Genomic DNA, 14,744 nt, shown 5'->3' with positions numbered 1-14,744 from the left:
CCGCTCTGTACCATCACTCACTCATATCTTTATGTACATATTCTTATCCCCTTACACTTGTGTCTATAAGGTAGTAGTTTTGGAATTGTTAGCTAGATTACTTGTTGGTTATTACTGCATTGTCGGAACTATAAGCACAAGCATTTCGCTACACTTGCATTAACATCTGCTAACCATGTGTATGTGACATAAAATTGGATTTGATATCAAGAAATCAGCTCATTTTATTCATAACATAATACACAAAAGTCAGCCAAAGTTCACATGTAACATTGCTTATTACTACACTAACCCATGTACATAAACCAAAACAGACAAGAGAAGTAAATTAACTAACAACTTGTCAGTTATTGCTCAGTAACAAAAAGTTGGTCAGCTGGTGTCACTGGTTTTACAAACAACTTTGCAGGGATCCCTTTGACAGTATTTATCCAGACATTTAGCTGTTAACAAACTATAAACATTCAAAAATATCATTTGAAATAAATAATTCTGTATATAAATTGCCCTTTTCTTGCTGCTGTTATCCATATCCACTTAACATTGATAAAAGTAATTTTGTCAGTAACATGAGAGGTAATTATTCAGCCATCCACGTTCTCCTGACACACAACCCTTAAAATTGTGTTCTGACTAAAGAGTGAAGCTGAGTACACAGTTATACTACAGTTATACTTGTCAATTGGGTTCAGTTTTTTCGCTAAACCGTAATGTTCCTTCCTGGGTTGAGATTCGGTGACTAATAGTGATACAAACATTGTCACACAAGCATTGACTCATCTCCATTGTTTCAACTGAGGAAAGGGAATACTGAGTAAGTTGCACAACAATGCATTCAACCAAAATACACGACCGGTCAGAAGTTTTAAAACACCTACTCATTCAAGGCTTTTCCTTTATTTTTACTACTATAATACATTGTAGAATAATAGTTAAGACAAAACTATGAAATAACACATGGAATCATGTAATAACCCCAAAAAACTTATCAAAATATATTTTATATTTGAGATTCTTCAAAGTAGCTACCCTTTGCCTTGACATCTTTGCACACTCTTGGCATTCTCTCAACCAGCTTCATCTGGAATGCTTTTCCAACAGTCTTGAAGGAGTTCCCACATATGCTGAGCCCTTGTTGGCTGCTCTTCCTTCACTCTGCGGTCCGACTCATCCCAAACCATCACAATTTGGTTGAGGTCGGGGGATTGTGGAGGCCATGTCATCTGATGCAGCACTCCATCACTCTCCTTCTTGGTAAAATAGCCCGTACACAGCCTGGAGGTGTGTTGTGGATCACTGTCCTGTTGAAATAACAAATGACAGGCCCACTAAGCCCAAACTAGATGGGATGGCGTATCGCTGCAGAATGCTGTGGTATTCATGCTCGTTAAGTGTGCCTTGAATTTTAAATAAATCACAGACAGTGTCACTAGCAATGCACCCCCACACCATCACACCTCCTCCTCCATGCTTTACGATGGGAAATACACATGCGGCGATCATCTGTTCACCCACACTTCTCTCACAAAGACACGGCGGTTGGAACCAAAAATCTCCAATTTGGACTCCAGACCAAAGGACAAATTTCCACCGGTCTAATGTCCATTGCTCGTGTTTCTTGGCCCAAGCAAGTCTCTTATTATTGGTGTCCGTTAGTAGTGGTTTCTTTGCAGCAAATCGACCTATAAAAGCCTGGTTCACACAGTCTCATCTGAATAGTTGATGTTGGGCATGTGTTTTTTACTTTAACTCTGAAGCATTTATTTAGGCTGCAATTTCTGAGGCTGGTAACTAATGAACTTATCCTCTGCAGCAGAGGTAATTCTGGGTCTTCCTTTCCCGTGGCGGTCCTAATGAGAGCCAGTTTCATCATAGCGCTTGCGAGTGCACTTGAAGAAACTTTCAAAGTTCTTAATTTTCCCGTATTGACTGACCATGTCTTAAAGTAATGATGGACTGTCATTTCTCTTTGCTTATTTGAGTGGTTCTTACCATAATATGGACTTGGTCTTTTACCAAATAGGACTATCTTCTGTATACCTTGTCACAACAACTGATTGGCTCAAACACATTAAAAAGGAAAGAAATTCCACAAATGTAGAAGGCACACCTGTTAATTGAAATGCATTCCAGGTGACAAACTCATGAAGCTGGTTGAGAGAATGCCAAAGCTGTCATCAAGGCAAAGGGTGGCTATTTGAAGAATCTCAAAAATATATTTTTATTTCTTTAACACTTTTTTGCTTACTACATGATTCCATGTGTTATTTCAACATTTTTTTGTCTTCACTATTATTCTACAAAGTAGAAAATAGTTCAAAATAAAAACCCTTGAATGAGAAGGTGTTCTAAAGTTTTGGACCAGTAGTATGTGTTCCGCATTTAACCCAACCCCTCTGAATCAGAGCACAGTGGTAAGGATTCCCTATTTGTGTCCATCTGGGAATGATTTAAATGCTTAGATAAACATATTCTCACAGAATTCTGTACCACCTAGAACTTATCCATCACAACAGTTTGGGAACCTCCGTGTTATGCTACTTTATCCTGAATAGGGCACACATTACACAGTGTCTACATTTGACAGCATAATGGTCAAATGACCTGTTAAAGAATGTCCAGTATGTTTGAGCAGTTTCATAGTCACAACTTATTTTCCCATTGCCTCGTGATTGGAAGATTACAGTTCACAAATGTTAACATTCTACTCCTTTAAAAATGATTTGTTGAAACTAGTAACAGGACCCTGAAATAGTTTGTCTGAATAGGTATTTGGTTAACTGATCTGCATTGACCCCTTTCTGCACTAGCTTTGACTCATCACATATACTGCTGCTACTGTCACTTTATTCCTAGTTATATGTCCATATCTACCTCGTACCCCTGAACATCGACTCGGTACTATTACCCTTTGTATATAGCCAAGTTAGTCACTAATTGTGTATCTATTGTTACTTGTATTGTGTTTTTTAAATATTATTTATCTACTTTCTCTGCATTGCTGGGGGTGGGGTGGGTTCTAAGCTGACATATGATCATCTTAAAATGATTCCATGAGGTGGCTCATTTAGATATTTGATTTGGAATTTTAGGACCCCTTTAGGTATAAAGATAAATTTAAAAAATGGATATAATATTGAATTTTGCCTTTACTACTATAGCCCAGAGAGATACTGAAATCACACTTTCATAAATGGCAAAAAGACATTCAAATAATAAATAATAAGAAACAAGGTTACGTCTTAGTCCTATATCTAGAAGATATAAGAAGGCTCAGGAAATTATATACAGTACCAAGTCAAACTTTTGGGCACACCTACTCATTCCAGGGTTTCTTTATTTTGACTATTTTCTACATTGTAGAATAATAGTGAAGACAAAACTAGGAAATTACACTTGGAATCATGTGGTAAGCAAAAAAAAGTTTCAAACAAATCAAAATATATTTTATATAACCGATCGACTGGTTGGTGACCACTCACCTAACATATCACTTGTATGCTTCACCAAGAGGTTGTTATATATGACCAGCAAATATAAACCTTTTAGTCTTAGAAGTACAGCAGGTCAAACCTGGCACAGAAAGCTTGATTGTGCTGTATTCACATTCATCCTGCTTGTGGCAAGTCGAGGCAGTGTGTTTGCTGGTATTCTACCTAATAAGCTAAATGTACAATATGTCTGACACCAATAGGTGTTCAAGCATTGACAGTTATGGTAATAAATACAAATCATTCAAGATATGTCTCATGTTCACTACTGTTTTTAAACCTACTTATTGTTGAACAAATGACTTATCGATAGATTGGAATATCTACACTGGCTAAAACTAGCATCACTAGTCAAAGGACATCAATACAAAAAGAGCTGTGAGAGCTACTCTTTACTAACCACACGGTCTTCCTCAGAGTACAGTCTGACTTCAGACAAGACGGGATTGACAGCGTGAGTCAACACAGTTCTATGTGAGAGCTCCGTTCTGTGACAGTCTAATGAGTGTGAGCACATCTTTACTAACTAGCAGTATAAATTCAAGATGGTCAAACTCTACTCAAATAATACCCACAGTCCATTGTACAGAAATTATTCTGACTGATTGGTCCTCAAAAGGTGTTCCCTTGGTTCTGTCACATCGATGTCAGAAGGAAGATGAAGCTGAGAAAGTAATGAGAGATTTGTTGGTTAATTCACTCAACATCCCCCATTATTTCAAAAACAATTAGTACAAAACTATTTGCATACTTAGAGGCTACTTACATACACTTAATTATGCATAATAATTGATAGCAGTTGTCAACTGTTCACACATCAACACATTTGTGGAATGCATACCTACTGAAATGTTTAAGCTTGGTTAAGAGGTCCCGTTGTCTCTTCAATAGGTTCTGCAGAACAACAACAAAATGCAGAACATTTTTACTGTATTTTCACCAGAACCCAAAGAGGTCAAAATGCTACAACAAAAAAAATGTGCCTCATCATGCTACAATAAGTTTCATGACTGACAATGTTAGTTTATCAGGAGATGGTAGCCGTGAGCCCTACCACGAAGGGGCCTATTGTTTGCCGTGCGTCGATGCACCATGACCCCAATGATCAATACTGCAATGAGCAGAACGACTGCCAGCACAGAGAAGCTGGAAATGGCTGCTAGTCTCCAGACATCAGATCTCTCCTCTGTAAATGTGCCTGAAAGGGGACATATTGGTCAAGGAGGACAGCTTTAGGCATACAATAAAGGATTGGTTATGTGCAAGATTTAGGTGTTAAGTTAAATTATTAGCTAAGGAACATTCAAACTTAACTTACATGTGTTACATGAAGGAGTCTTTGGATACTGCTTGCATGTTGAGCAGGATACACATTGGTCTATGTCTGAACTCCAGAACTCTTTACTGGTGCATAGGCCTGTGAGAAAAAAAACAAATGGAGAGACTTAACGCTTAATCCTCTGACAGCATTTACCCTTTGAATGACCAATGTGAATCATACTGTACATTTGCTCATTGGGAAAAGTTCCTCTACCTCACCAAAGCAAATTAACTACTGGAATAGAGTGCGTATATATTATTTTCCTTCAACATTGGTCAGTGTCCTGCACAGTGAGAACCATAGATCTGCTTGAAGTCTTTAGACAGCAAACTAAGTATGTAGATGTTTTTAAAACGTGCCAATAAAAAATAAAAAAATAAAGGTATGCACTCAGTCTGTGTGGTCTCTGAAAGGAATTGTTTTGGCCCAATAATAAAGAAATCGTATGACATCAAGTCTAAAGAAATTGAGAAGATCCGAGAAACTGTGGGTTTCCTCTTCTTATAAAATGAGTTGGGGAATTCCTTTGGTTTTGCACTTACACGTACATTAACATTACTCACTTGCTTTGTGTGTACAAGCATGGTGAGACAGGCAGGATGTGTGTCATCAAGACCCGCTTTGCCACATTGTTTTGGGTGTTTGACTTCTAGAGAAGTTAGTGAGACTGAAAGCATAACGGCATTGAACGTTGGTTCCTCCCTGACTGACACGCGTCATAAACTAGATAAAAATGTCTACATCCCTTGAGACACTTACAACCTGAAACCTTATATATCTTTTTAGAGAAGTCACAGGCAGCAGTACCAGACTTGTATACACTACATGACCATAAGTATATGGACACCAAATGTGTTCGATGGGGTTGAGGTCAAGGCATTGTGCAGGCCAGTAGAGTTCTTCCACACCGATTGACAAACCATTTCTGTATGGACCTTGCTTTGTGAACAGGGTCAATGTCATGCTGGAACAGAGCCTTCCCCAAACCGTTTCCCACAATGTTGGAAGCACAGAACCGAACACTGAATGCTGTAGCGGTAAGATTTCCCTTCACTGGAACTAAGTGGCCTAGGCCAAACCATGAAAAACAGCCCCAGACCATAATTCCTCCTCCACCAAACTTCACAATTGGCACTAGAGGTCGACCGATTAAATTAGGGCCGATTTCAAGTTTTCATTACAATCAGAAATCGGTATTTATGGGCGCCGATTTGCCGATTTTTTTTTTTTTAACCTTTATTTAACTAGGCAAGTCAGTTAACATATTCTTATTTTCAATGACGGCCTAGGAACGGTAGGTTAACTGCCTCATTCAGGGGCAGAACGACAGATGTTCACCTTGTCAGCTCGGGGGATCCAATCTTGCAACCTTACAGTTAACTAATCCAACGCAATAACGACCTGCCCCTCTCTCATTGCACTCCACAAGGAGACTGCCTGTTACGCGAATGCAGTAAGCCAAGGTAAGTTGCTAGCTAGCATTAAACTTATCTTATAAAAAACAATCAATCATAATCACAAGTTAACTACACATGGTTGAAATTACTAGATATTATCTTGCGTGTCCTGCGTTGCATATAATCTGACTGAGCATACAAGCATCTGACCTAGCTGTGGTAGGCAGAAGCAGGCATGTAAACATGAATTCAAACAGCACTTTCTTTGCGTTTTTCCAGCAGCTCTTCATTGTGCATCAAGCATTGCGCTGTTTATGACTTCAAGCCTATCAACTCTCGAGATGAGGCTGGTGTAACCGAAGTGAAATGGCTAGCTAGTTAGCGCGCGCTAATAGCGTTTCCAACATCACTCACTTTGAGCTTTCTAGTAGTTGTTCCCCTTGCTCTGCATGGGTAACTCTGCTTCGATGGTGGCTGTTGTCATTGTGTTGCTGGTTCGAGCCCAGGGAGGAGCGAGGAGAGGGACGGAAGCTATACTGTTACACTGGCAATACTAAAGTGCCTATAAGAACATCCAATAGGCAAAGGTATATGAAATACAAATGGTAGAGGGAAATAGTCCTATAAATCCTATAATAACTACAACCTAAAACTTCTTACCTGGGAATATTGATGACTCATGTTAAAAGGAACCACCAGCTTTCATATGTTCTCATGTTCTGAGCAAGGAACCTGAAATGTTATTAAGTTAAAATAAGTGTTCATTCAATATTGTTGTAATTGTCATTATTACAAATAAATAAAACCGGCCGATTAAAATCGGTATTGGCTTTTTTGGTACTCCAATAAATCGGCATCGGCGTTGAAAAATCCTAATCGGTCGACCTCTAGTTGGCACTGTGCATTTGGACAGGTAGCGTTCTCCTGGCATCCGCCAAACCCAGATTCGTCCGTTGGACTGACGGATTTTATTCCTTCCAGAGGCAATTTGGAACTCGTAGTGAGTGTTGCAACCGAGGACAGACAATTTTTACGTGCTTAAACACTCGGCGCTCCCGTTATGTGAGCTTGTGTTGCCTACCACTTTGCAGCTGAGCCAATATGGCTCCTAGATATTTAATTTCACAATAATAGCACTTACAGATGACCGGGGCAGCTCTCGCAGGGCAGAAATTTGACGAACTGACTTATTGGAAAGATGGATTCCTATGACGGTGCCACATTGAAAAAGTCACTGAGCTCTACAGTAAGGCCATTCTCCTGTCAATGTTTGTCTATGGCGATTGCATGGCTGTGTGCTCGATTTTATACACCTCTCAGCAACGGGCGTGGCTGAAATTGCTGAAACCGCTAATTTGAAGGGATGTCCACATACTTTTGTATACAGTGCATTCATAAAGTATTCAGACCCCTTGACTTTTTCCAAATTGTTACATTACAGAATTATTCTAAAATTGATAAAAATAAAGGTTTCCTCATTAATCTACACACAATATCCCATAATGACAAAGCAAAAAGAGGTTTATAAATGTTTGCAAATGTATAAAAAAAACAGAAATACCATAAGTATTCAGACCCTTTGCTATGAGACTTGATATTGAGCTCAGGTGCATCCTGTTTCCATTGATCATCCTTGAGATGTTTCTACAACTTGGAGTCCACCTGTGGTAAATTCAATTGATTGGACATGATTTGAAAAGGCACACACCTGTCTATATAAGGTCCCACAGTTGACAGTGCATGTCAGAGTAAAAACCAAGCCATGAGGTCGCAGAAGTTTTCCATAGAGCTCCAAAACAGGATTGTATCGAGGCACAGATCTGGGGAAGGGTACCAAAAAATGTCTGCAGCATTGAAGGTCCCCAAGAACACAGTGGCCTCCATTCTTAAATGGAATAAGTTTGGAACCACCAAGATTCTTCTTAGAACGGCCAAACTGAGCAGTCGGGGGAGAATGGCCTTGGTCAGGGAGGTGACCAAGAACCTGACAGAGCTCCAGAGTTCCTCTGTGGAGCTGGTAGAAAATTCCAGAAGGACAACCATCTCTTCAGAACTCCACCAATCAGGCCTTTTTTTCACCTTTATTTAACCAGGTAAGCTAGTTGAGAACAAGTTCTCATTTACAACTGCGACCTAGCCAAGATAAAGAAAAGCAGTGCGACAAACAACACAGAGTTACACATGGAATAAACAAGCGTACAGTCAACAAGACAATAGAAAAAGTCTATATACAGTGTGCGAAAATGGCGTGAGGAGGTAGGCAATAAATAGGTCATAGTAGCAAATTAATTACAATTTAGCAGATTAGCACCGGAGTGATAAATGAGCAGACGATGATGTGCAAGTTGAGATACTGGTGTGCAAAAGAGCAGAAAAGTAAATAAAAATGATATGGGGATGAAGTAGGTAGATTGGGTGGGCTATTTACCGATGGCCTATATACAGCGGCAGCGATCGGTTAGCTGCTCAGATAGCTGATGTTTAATGTTTGTGAGGGAAATATAAGTCTCCAGCTTCAGCGATTTTTGCAATTAGTTCCAGTCACTGGCAGCAGAGAACTGGAAGGAAAGGTGGCCAAAGGAGGTGTTGGCTTTGGGGATGACTAGTGAGATATACCTGCTGGAAGCGCATGCTATGGGTGGGTGTTATCATGACCAGTGAACTGAGATAAGTCTATGCTAGGTAAAGCTCCGCCTTATAGATGACCTGGAGCCAGTGGGTCCAGCCGACTAGAGCCCACAGGTCGCAGTGGTGGGTGGTATAAGGGGCTTTAGTAAATAAATGGATGGCACTGTGATAGACTGCATCGAGTTTGCTGAGTAGAGTGTTGGAAGCTATTTTGTAAATGACATCGCCGAAGTCGAGGATCGGTAGGATAGTCAGTTTTACTAGGGTAAGTTTGGCGGTGTGAGTAAAGGAGGCTGTGTTGCGAAATAGAAAGCCAATTCTAGATTTGATTTTGGATTGGAGATGTTTAATATGGCTATGGAGTCTGTTGACAGAGTCGAGAGCCTTGGCCAGGTCGATGAAGACGGCTGCACAGTACTGTCTTTTATCGATGGTGGTTATGATATCGTTTAGTACCTTGAGCGGGGCTGAGGTGCACCCGTGACCAGCTCGGGAACCGGATTGTACAGCAAAGGTACGGTGGGATTCGAAATGGTCAGTGATCTGTTTATTAACTTGGCTTTCGAAGACTTTATAGAGAGGCAGAGCAGGATGGATATAGGTCTATAACAGTTTGGGTCTAGAGTGTCACCCCCTTTGAAGAGGGGGATGACCGCGGCATCTTTCCAATCTTTAACGATACGAAAGAGGTTAAACAGACTGGTAATAGGGGTTGCAACAATGGTGGCGGGTCATTTTAGAAAGAGAGGGTCCAGATTGTCTAGCCCAGCTGATTTGTACTGGTCCAGGTTTTGCAGCTCTTTCAGAACATCTGCAATCTGGATTTAGGTAAAGGAGAAGCTGGGGAGGCTCGGGCAAGTAGCTGCGTGAGGGGCAGAGCTGTTGGCCGTGGCAGCCAGCCGTAGAGAAATGCTTATTGAAATGTTCGATTATCATGGATTTATTGGTGGTGACAGTGTTACCTAGCCTCAGTGCAGTGCGCAGCTGGGAGGAGGTGCTCTTGTTCTCCATGGACTTTAGTGTCCGAAAACATTTTGTAGTTAGAGCTACAGGATGCTTCTGATGTTAACATGCATGAGACAAATGCTTTTTCGATTACAGATGTCAACAAATGAAAGTGCTTGGGGACACGCAGGGCCTGGGTTAACCTCCACATCACCCGAGGAACAGAGGAGGAGTAGGATGAGGGAACGGCTAAAGGCTAGCAAAACTGGTCGTCTTGTGCGTTGGGGACAGAGAATAAAAGGAACAGATTTCTGGGTGTGGTAGAATAGTGTGTGCAGACAGGGGTATGGTGGGGTGCGCGTACAGTGGAGGTAAGCCCAGGCACTGAGTGATGATAAGAGAGGATGCATCTCTGGATGTGCTGGTTATACTGGGTGAGGTCACCGCATGTGTGTGTGTGTGTGGGGGATCTGAGGCATGTAGAGTGGGACTAGGGGCTCCACTGTAAACTAAAACAATGATAACTATACAAGGCATATTGACATTTGAGAGAGACATAAAGCGAGGCATAAAGCAATCACAGGTGTTGATTGGGAGAGATAGCTAAGACAACAACAGCTAATTAGCTAAGAAGACAACAGGTAAAATGGAGATGAATGGGTAGAGAGGGTCCGTTAACTACACACAGGGCCTGAATTTGGGGCTAGGGCCGACAGATCATTTTATTTTTTAAAGATCAATGCCAAGCTTCTCGTCTGGAGGAAACCTGGTACCATCCCCAAGGTGAAGCATGGTGGTGACAGCATCAGGCTGTGGGGATGTTTTTCAGCGGCAGCGAGTGGGAGACTAGTCAGGATCGAGGGAAAGATGAATGGAGCAAAGTACAGGGAGATCCTTGATGAAAGGTCCTGAGAGCTCTGGAGCAGGTTAAGACTGGGGCGAAGGTTCCCATTCCAACAGGATAATGAGCCTATGCACACAGCAAAGACAATGCAGGAGTGGCTTCGGGACAAGTCTCTGAATGTCCTTGAGTGGCCCAGCCAGAGCCCAGACTTGAACCACATCAAACATCTCTGTTGAGAGACCTGAAAATAGCTGTGCAGCAACACTCCCCATCCAACCAGACAGAGCTTGAGGGGATCTGCAGAGAAGAATGGGAGAAACTCCCCAAATACAGGTGTGCCAAGCTTGTAACATCATACCCAAGAAGACTCGAGGCTGTAATCATTGCCAAAGTTGCTTCAACAAAGTACTGAGTAAAGGGTCTGAATACTTATGTAAATGTAATATTTCCACTTTTTCTTTTGTTATACATTTGCAAAAATGTTTAAAAACCTGTTTTTGCTTTGTCATTGGGAAGTGTGTGTGTAGATTGATGAGGGGAATTACTTCTTATTCTAAAAATCAATTTTAGAATACGGCTGTAACGTAACAAGGTAGAAAAAGTCAAGGGGTCTAAATACTTTCTGAATTAACTGTATATAGTGTAGACAAGGCACATTTAAAATAAATGTATGTAAGGTGATGAAGTATTGAAGGAACATGTGTGCAATGTTTAATTAAACTCAGTAAAGAATAAAGCACGACGGTAAATTAAATGTGATCACAGCACTAAACAAACTTGTAAATAATGTAATATTTATTATTATTTATTTACATTTAAGTCATTTAGCAGACACTCTTATCCAGAGCGACTTACAAATTGGTGCATTCACCTTATGACATCCAGTGGAACAGCCACTTTACAATAGTGCATCTAAATATTTTAAGGGGGGCGTGAGAAGGATTACTTTATCCTATCCTAGGTATTCCTTAAAGAGGTGGGGTTTCAGGTGTCTCCGGAAGGTGGTGATTGACTCCGCTGTCCTGGCGTCGTGAGGGAGTTTGTTCCACCATTGGGGAGCCAGAGCAGCGAACAGTTTTGACTGGGCTGAGCGGGAACTGTACTTCCTCAGTGGTAGGGAGGCGAGCAGGCCAGAGGTGGATGAACGCAGTGCCCTTATTTGGGTGTAGGGCCTGATCAGAGCCTGGAGGTACTGAGGTGCCGTTCCCCTCACAGCTCCGTAGGCAAGCACCATGGTCTTGTAGCGGATGCGAGCTTCAACTGGAAGCCAGTGGAGAGAGCGGAGGAGCGGGGTGACGTGAGAGAACTTGGGAAGGTTGAACACTAGACGGGCTGCGGCGTTCTGGATGAGTTGTAGGGGTTTAATGGCACAGGCAGGGAGTGTTACTTCACGGAGTTAATAGATCCCTTTGACGTCTTCGCATCAACAGATTCACTCATTGACGTGATGTAAAGAGAGAGTTAAATAAGATGAACATTATAGTTTGCTCTTTCTTGAGCTCAAAGGTCACACAATGGTTAAAGGTCTAGCTATCCAGTGTAATCAGGTGTTGACAATGTCATTTGTTACTTTGTAATTCAGCATGTTACCACATGGGCAATGTACTTAATTGAGAAAATGTTGACCATTTTCAACATTCACGGCAAACTGTTGGAAGGATGCATACTTTTTCATGTCCTACACCATTATCTCACCATTCCACATGACTTTAATCATGGGTGTAATGTAGGCTATGATTGGTGTGGTGTTGAGCAGTCATACTTACAGGATTCTTCTTTTAGTTGCATTTAGCATCAGCTGCTTTGTATCTCAGTGAAATGATACCAAAAGGTCAGTACTGAGTGACACAATGATGTAAGACAAAAGGTGTGAGATAAGAGTGCAGGAAATTGGAGACAAGTCAGCGCTTGCATTAAATCTACAGTATCAAACAGTCAGCCTGGGTTTCCATGGTAAGATACTATTTGTGAAGATAGCAGAAGATGCATGTTATAAGGAAGTGTTTTATTTTTCAAGGGATTCTCGTCTTCGTCTGTCTTCCATGACTGCTAATGTTAGAATTGACGTGTGCTAGCTGTTCGGCCTTCATATTCTGCATGAAAAAAGTGTCACTTGAAAAGAGGGAGAGCAACTAGATTTATATTTGATAAATAATCATAGGAAATCAACACTGGTTGCCTATAGTGTCAGCCCCAGCACCTGCACTATTCCAATTCACCCTTGGGTCGAGGGTGCAAGCTAAATATCAGAATACTCTACACGGCATTCTGCCTCCTCCCTACAGTTCTCAACCAGTAATTTATGCCTAAACTGTGTTTTATAGTTTCGAAACGTCAATAATCATCGCTTGCGACACGGCTTTCGAAACATATGGCCCTTATTTCATCAGCGAGAAAGAATCCTTCAAATAACACACTTACTGTAGCAGTTTTGTACAGTTCAATACGGGGCCTCCATCCGACGCAACTACACTTCACATGTTACACCTACGTTCAGGCATGCTTGATACTTAGTGCAGGTGGTTGCCTCACGTCTTCCGTAAACAAATCGCTGTAATATGGAGATATGGCCTTGGGGAACACTAACAAGGTGTGTATAAATGTAACATTTATTTTTTTCTAATTTATCACTGATATGAAAGATCGGGTCCTTATGCTTCCAAACCCGTACCGCAAGCGACACTTGTTTATGTTCAGATTGATTTTAGGGGAATCAAAACAAAACCCCCCTACAGAAGACCCATTCATCCAATGACTTGTGTAATATAATGGAACAGAGTCATGCTCAAGGGCAAGCCTATTTCAGCATTTTCTACATTGTTGACCTGGTCTGGTTAATTAAACAGGTTAAACAGTCTCACATGCATGTAATAAATAATACAAGTTGTCATAAGCCCCACTCATAACTGAGAGCCACCCTATGAAAATAAAGGAATTCTTAATGTGCTGGGAATGGGAAAACATGTTGTTTTCTCAAGTTCAAAGTCACCAATTATGCTAATTATTTATACATCCTCAAGAAAGTAAAGAAGTGATATATTTTTTCTGTTGTCAACTACAAGTAGGCTACACCATTCAATTAGGTCTGTCTTCACCCATTGACATGGATGGAGTGAAATAAGGTGATTAGAATGCGGAACCGGTGAGAAGGCAGCTGGTAGAAACTCGATAAGCAACCCTTTTATCAGGACTCAATTTGAGAGGCCATGCGATGATTCCATGCTCTTAAATAAAACACGAATTCCCATGCGATTAAAAGTGAGAGAAAATAAAGTTTTCGCATTTCAAATAAAACGTTGCTTACAAGTGTTTTTTTTACTTGCCCTTACATAGACATGTTAACTTACTTCGTACAATTACATTTTTAGCACATCCATAAAAGTTTAAGAAACAATATGACTTACTTTGCCCATTCACTCCGTTTAGTTTCACTATAGTCGCAATGATCAGTCCACAAAGCGCACAGAGAATATATGAAGCCATCGTTCTTGTATAAACGCAATTCCCGAAAGTTCATCTGATGAACAGCCCGTGTTGGTTTTCACCATTGAAAGCTAGCCTCGCACTGAGTCATCCCGAGTAGGCTGAGCCTTGTTTAAATAGAGTACACACCCACGCTAAAAGTTCAACTCCTATGAGTCATTTCCTATGTACTGTACTCAAATTCTCAGTGTATTGCGCATGAAGCACAGCGGTCCGGACAGGCAGGAAACGTAATGATACTACAATAAACGAAACTGAAATGGCGTAAAGAGAGAAATGTCAATGGATCATCCACAATGTGTATTTTGAACCAGCAGCGCTAAATACCATGACCGCACCCGTTCTGATTTGCTCTGTAGCCAATTTGGAGTGAAAACTGTGTATAGTCTGGAATTAGTGTTCTCATTACCACGCCTGTTGTATCCGTCATTCACTGAGCACTGCCAAAGGTATATTGCATACGTCTGGATCAAGCAGCGGGGAAAAGCACTTAAAACGGGGTTTGAATACGTTTAGTGTTGTGTAAAACCCCAGAGGAACTTTTGTGATGCAAAGTTGTACTTTTCTAAGAAACACTACAGAGATGACATAGAGAAAATAATCATTATCTTGATTTACATTATGAGATTGTGCAA

At 41.0% G+C, this 14,744-nt stretch overlaps 1 long non-coding RNA gene across 2 annotated transcripts; it reads right to left on the bottom strand.

The window, feature by feature from the left end:
• Window positions 1–3,301: 3,301 nt before the first annotated feature.
• Window positions 3,302–14,472, bottom strand: LOC124039218. Of its 2 annotated transcripts, none has more exons than XR_006839527.1 (5): window positions 14,031–14,472; window positions 4,810–4,908; window positions 4,546–4,689; window positions 4,337–4,385; window positions 3,302–4,155 (listed from the first exon to the last, which is right to left on the bottom strand). It is a non-coding gene; the product is annotated as an uncharacterized LOC124039218 (long non-coding RNA). The 2 variants fall into 2 exon arrangements; XR_006839526.1 differs by having other exon boundaries at window positions 4,333–4,385; window positions 14,031–14,469.
• Window positions 14,473–14,744: the final 272 nt, after the last annotated feature.

Source organism: Oncorhynchus gorbuscha, linkage group LG07 (assembly GCF_021184085.1).
Source record: "Oncorhynchus gorbuscha isolate QuinsamMale2020 ecotype Even-year linkage group LG07, OgorEven_v1.0, whole genome shotgun sequence".
Lineage (NCBI taxonomy): Eukaryota > Metazoa > Chordata > Actinopteri > Salmoniformes > Salmonidae > Oncorhynchus > Oncorhynchus gorbuscha.
This window is presented reverse-complemented; position numbering and strand designations above follow the sequence as displayed.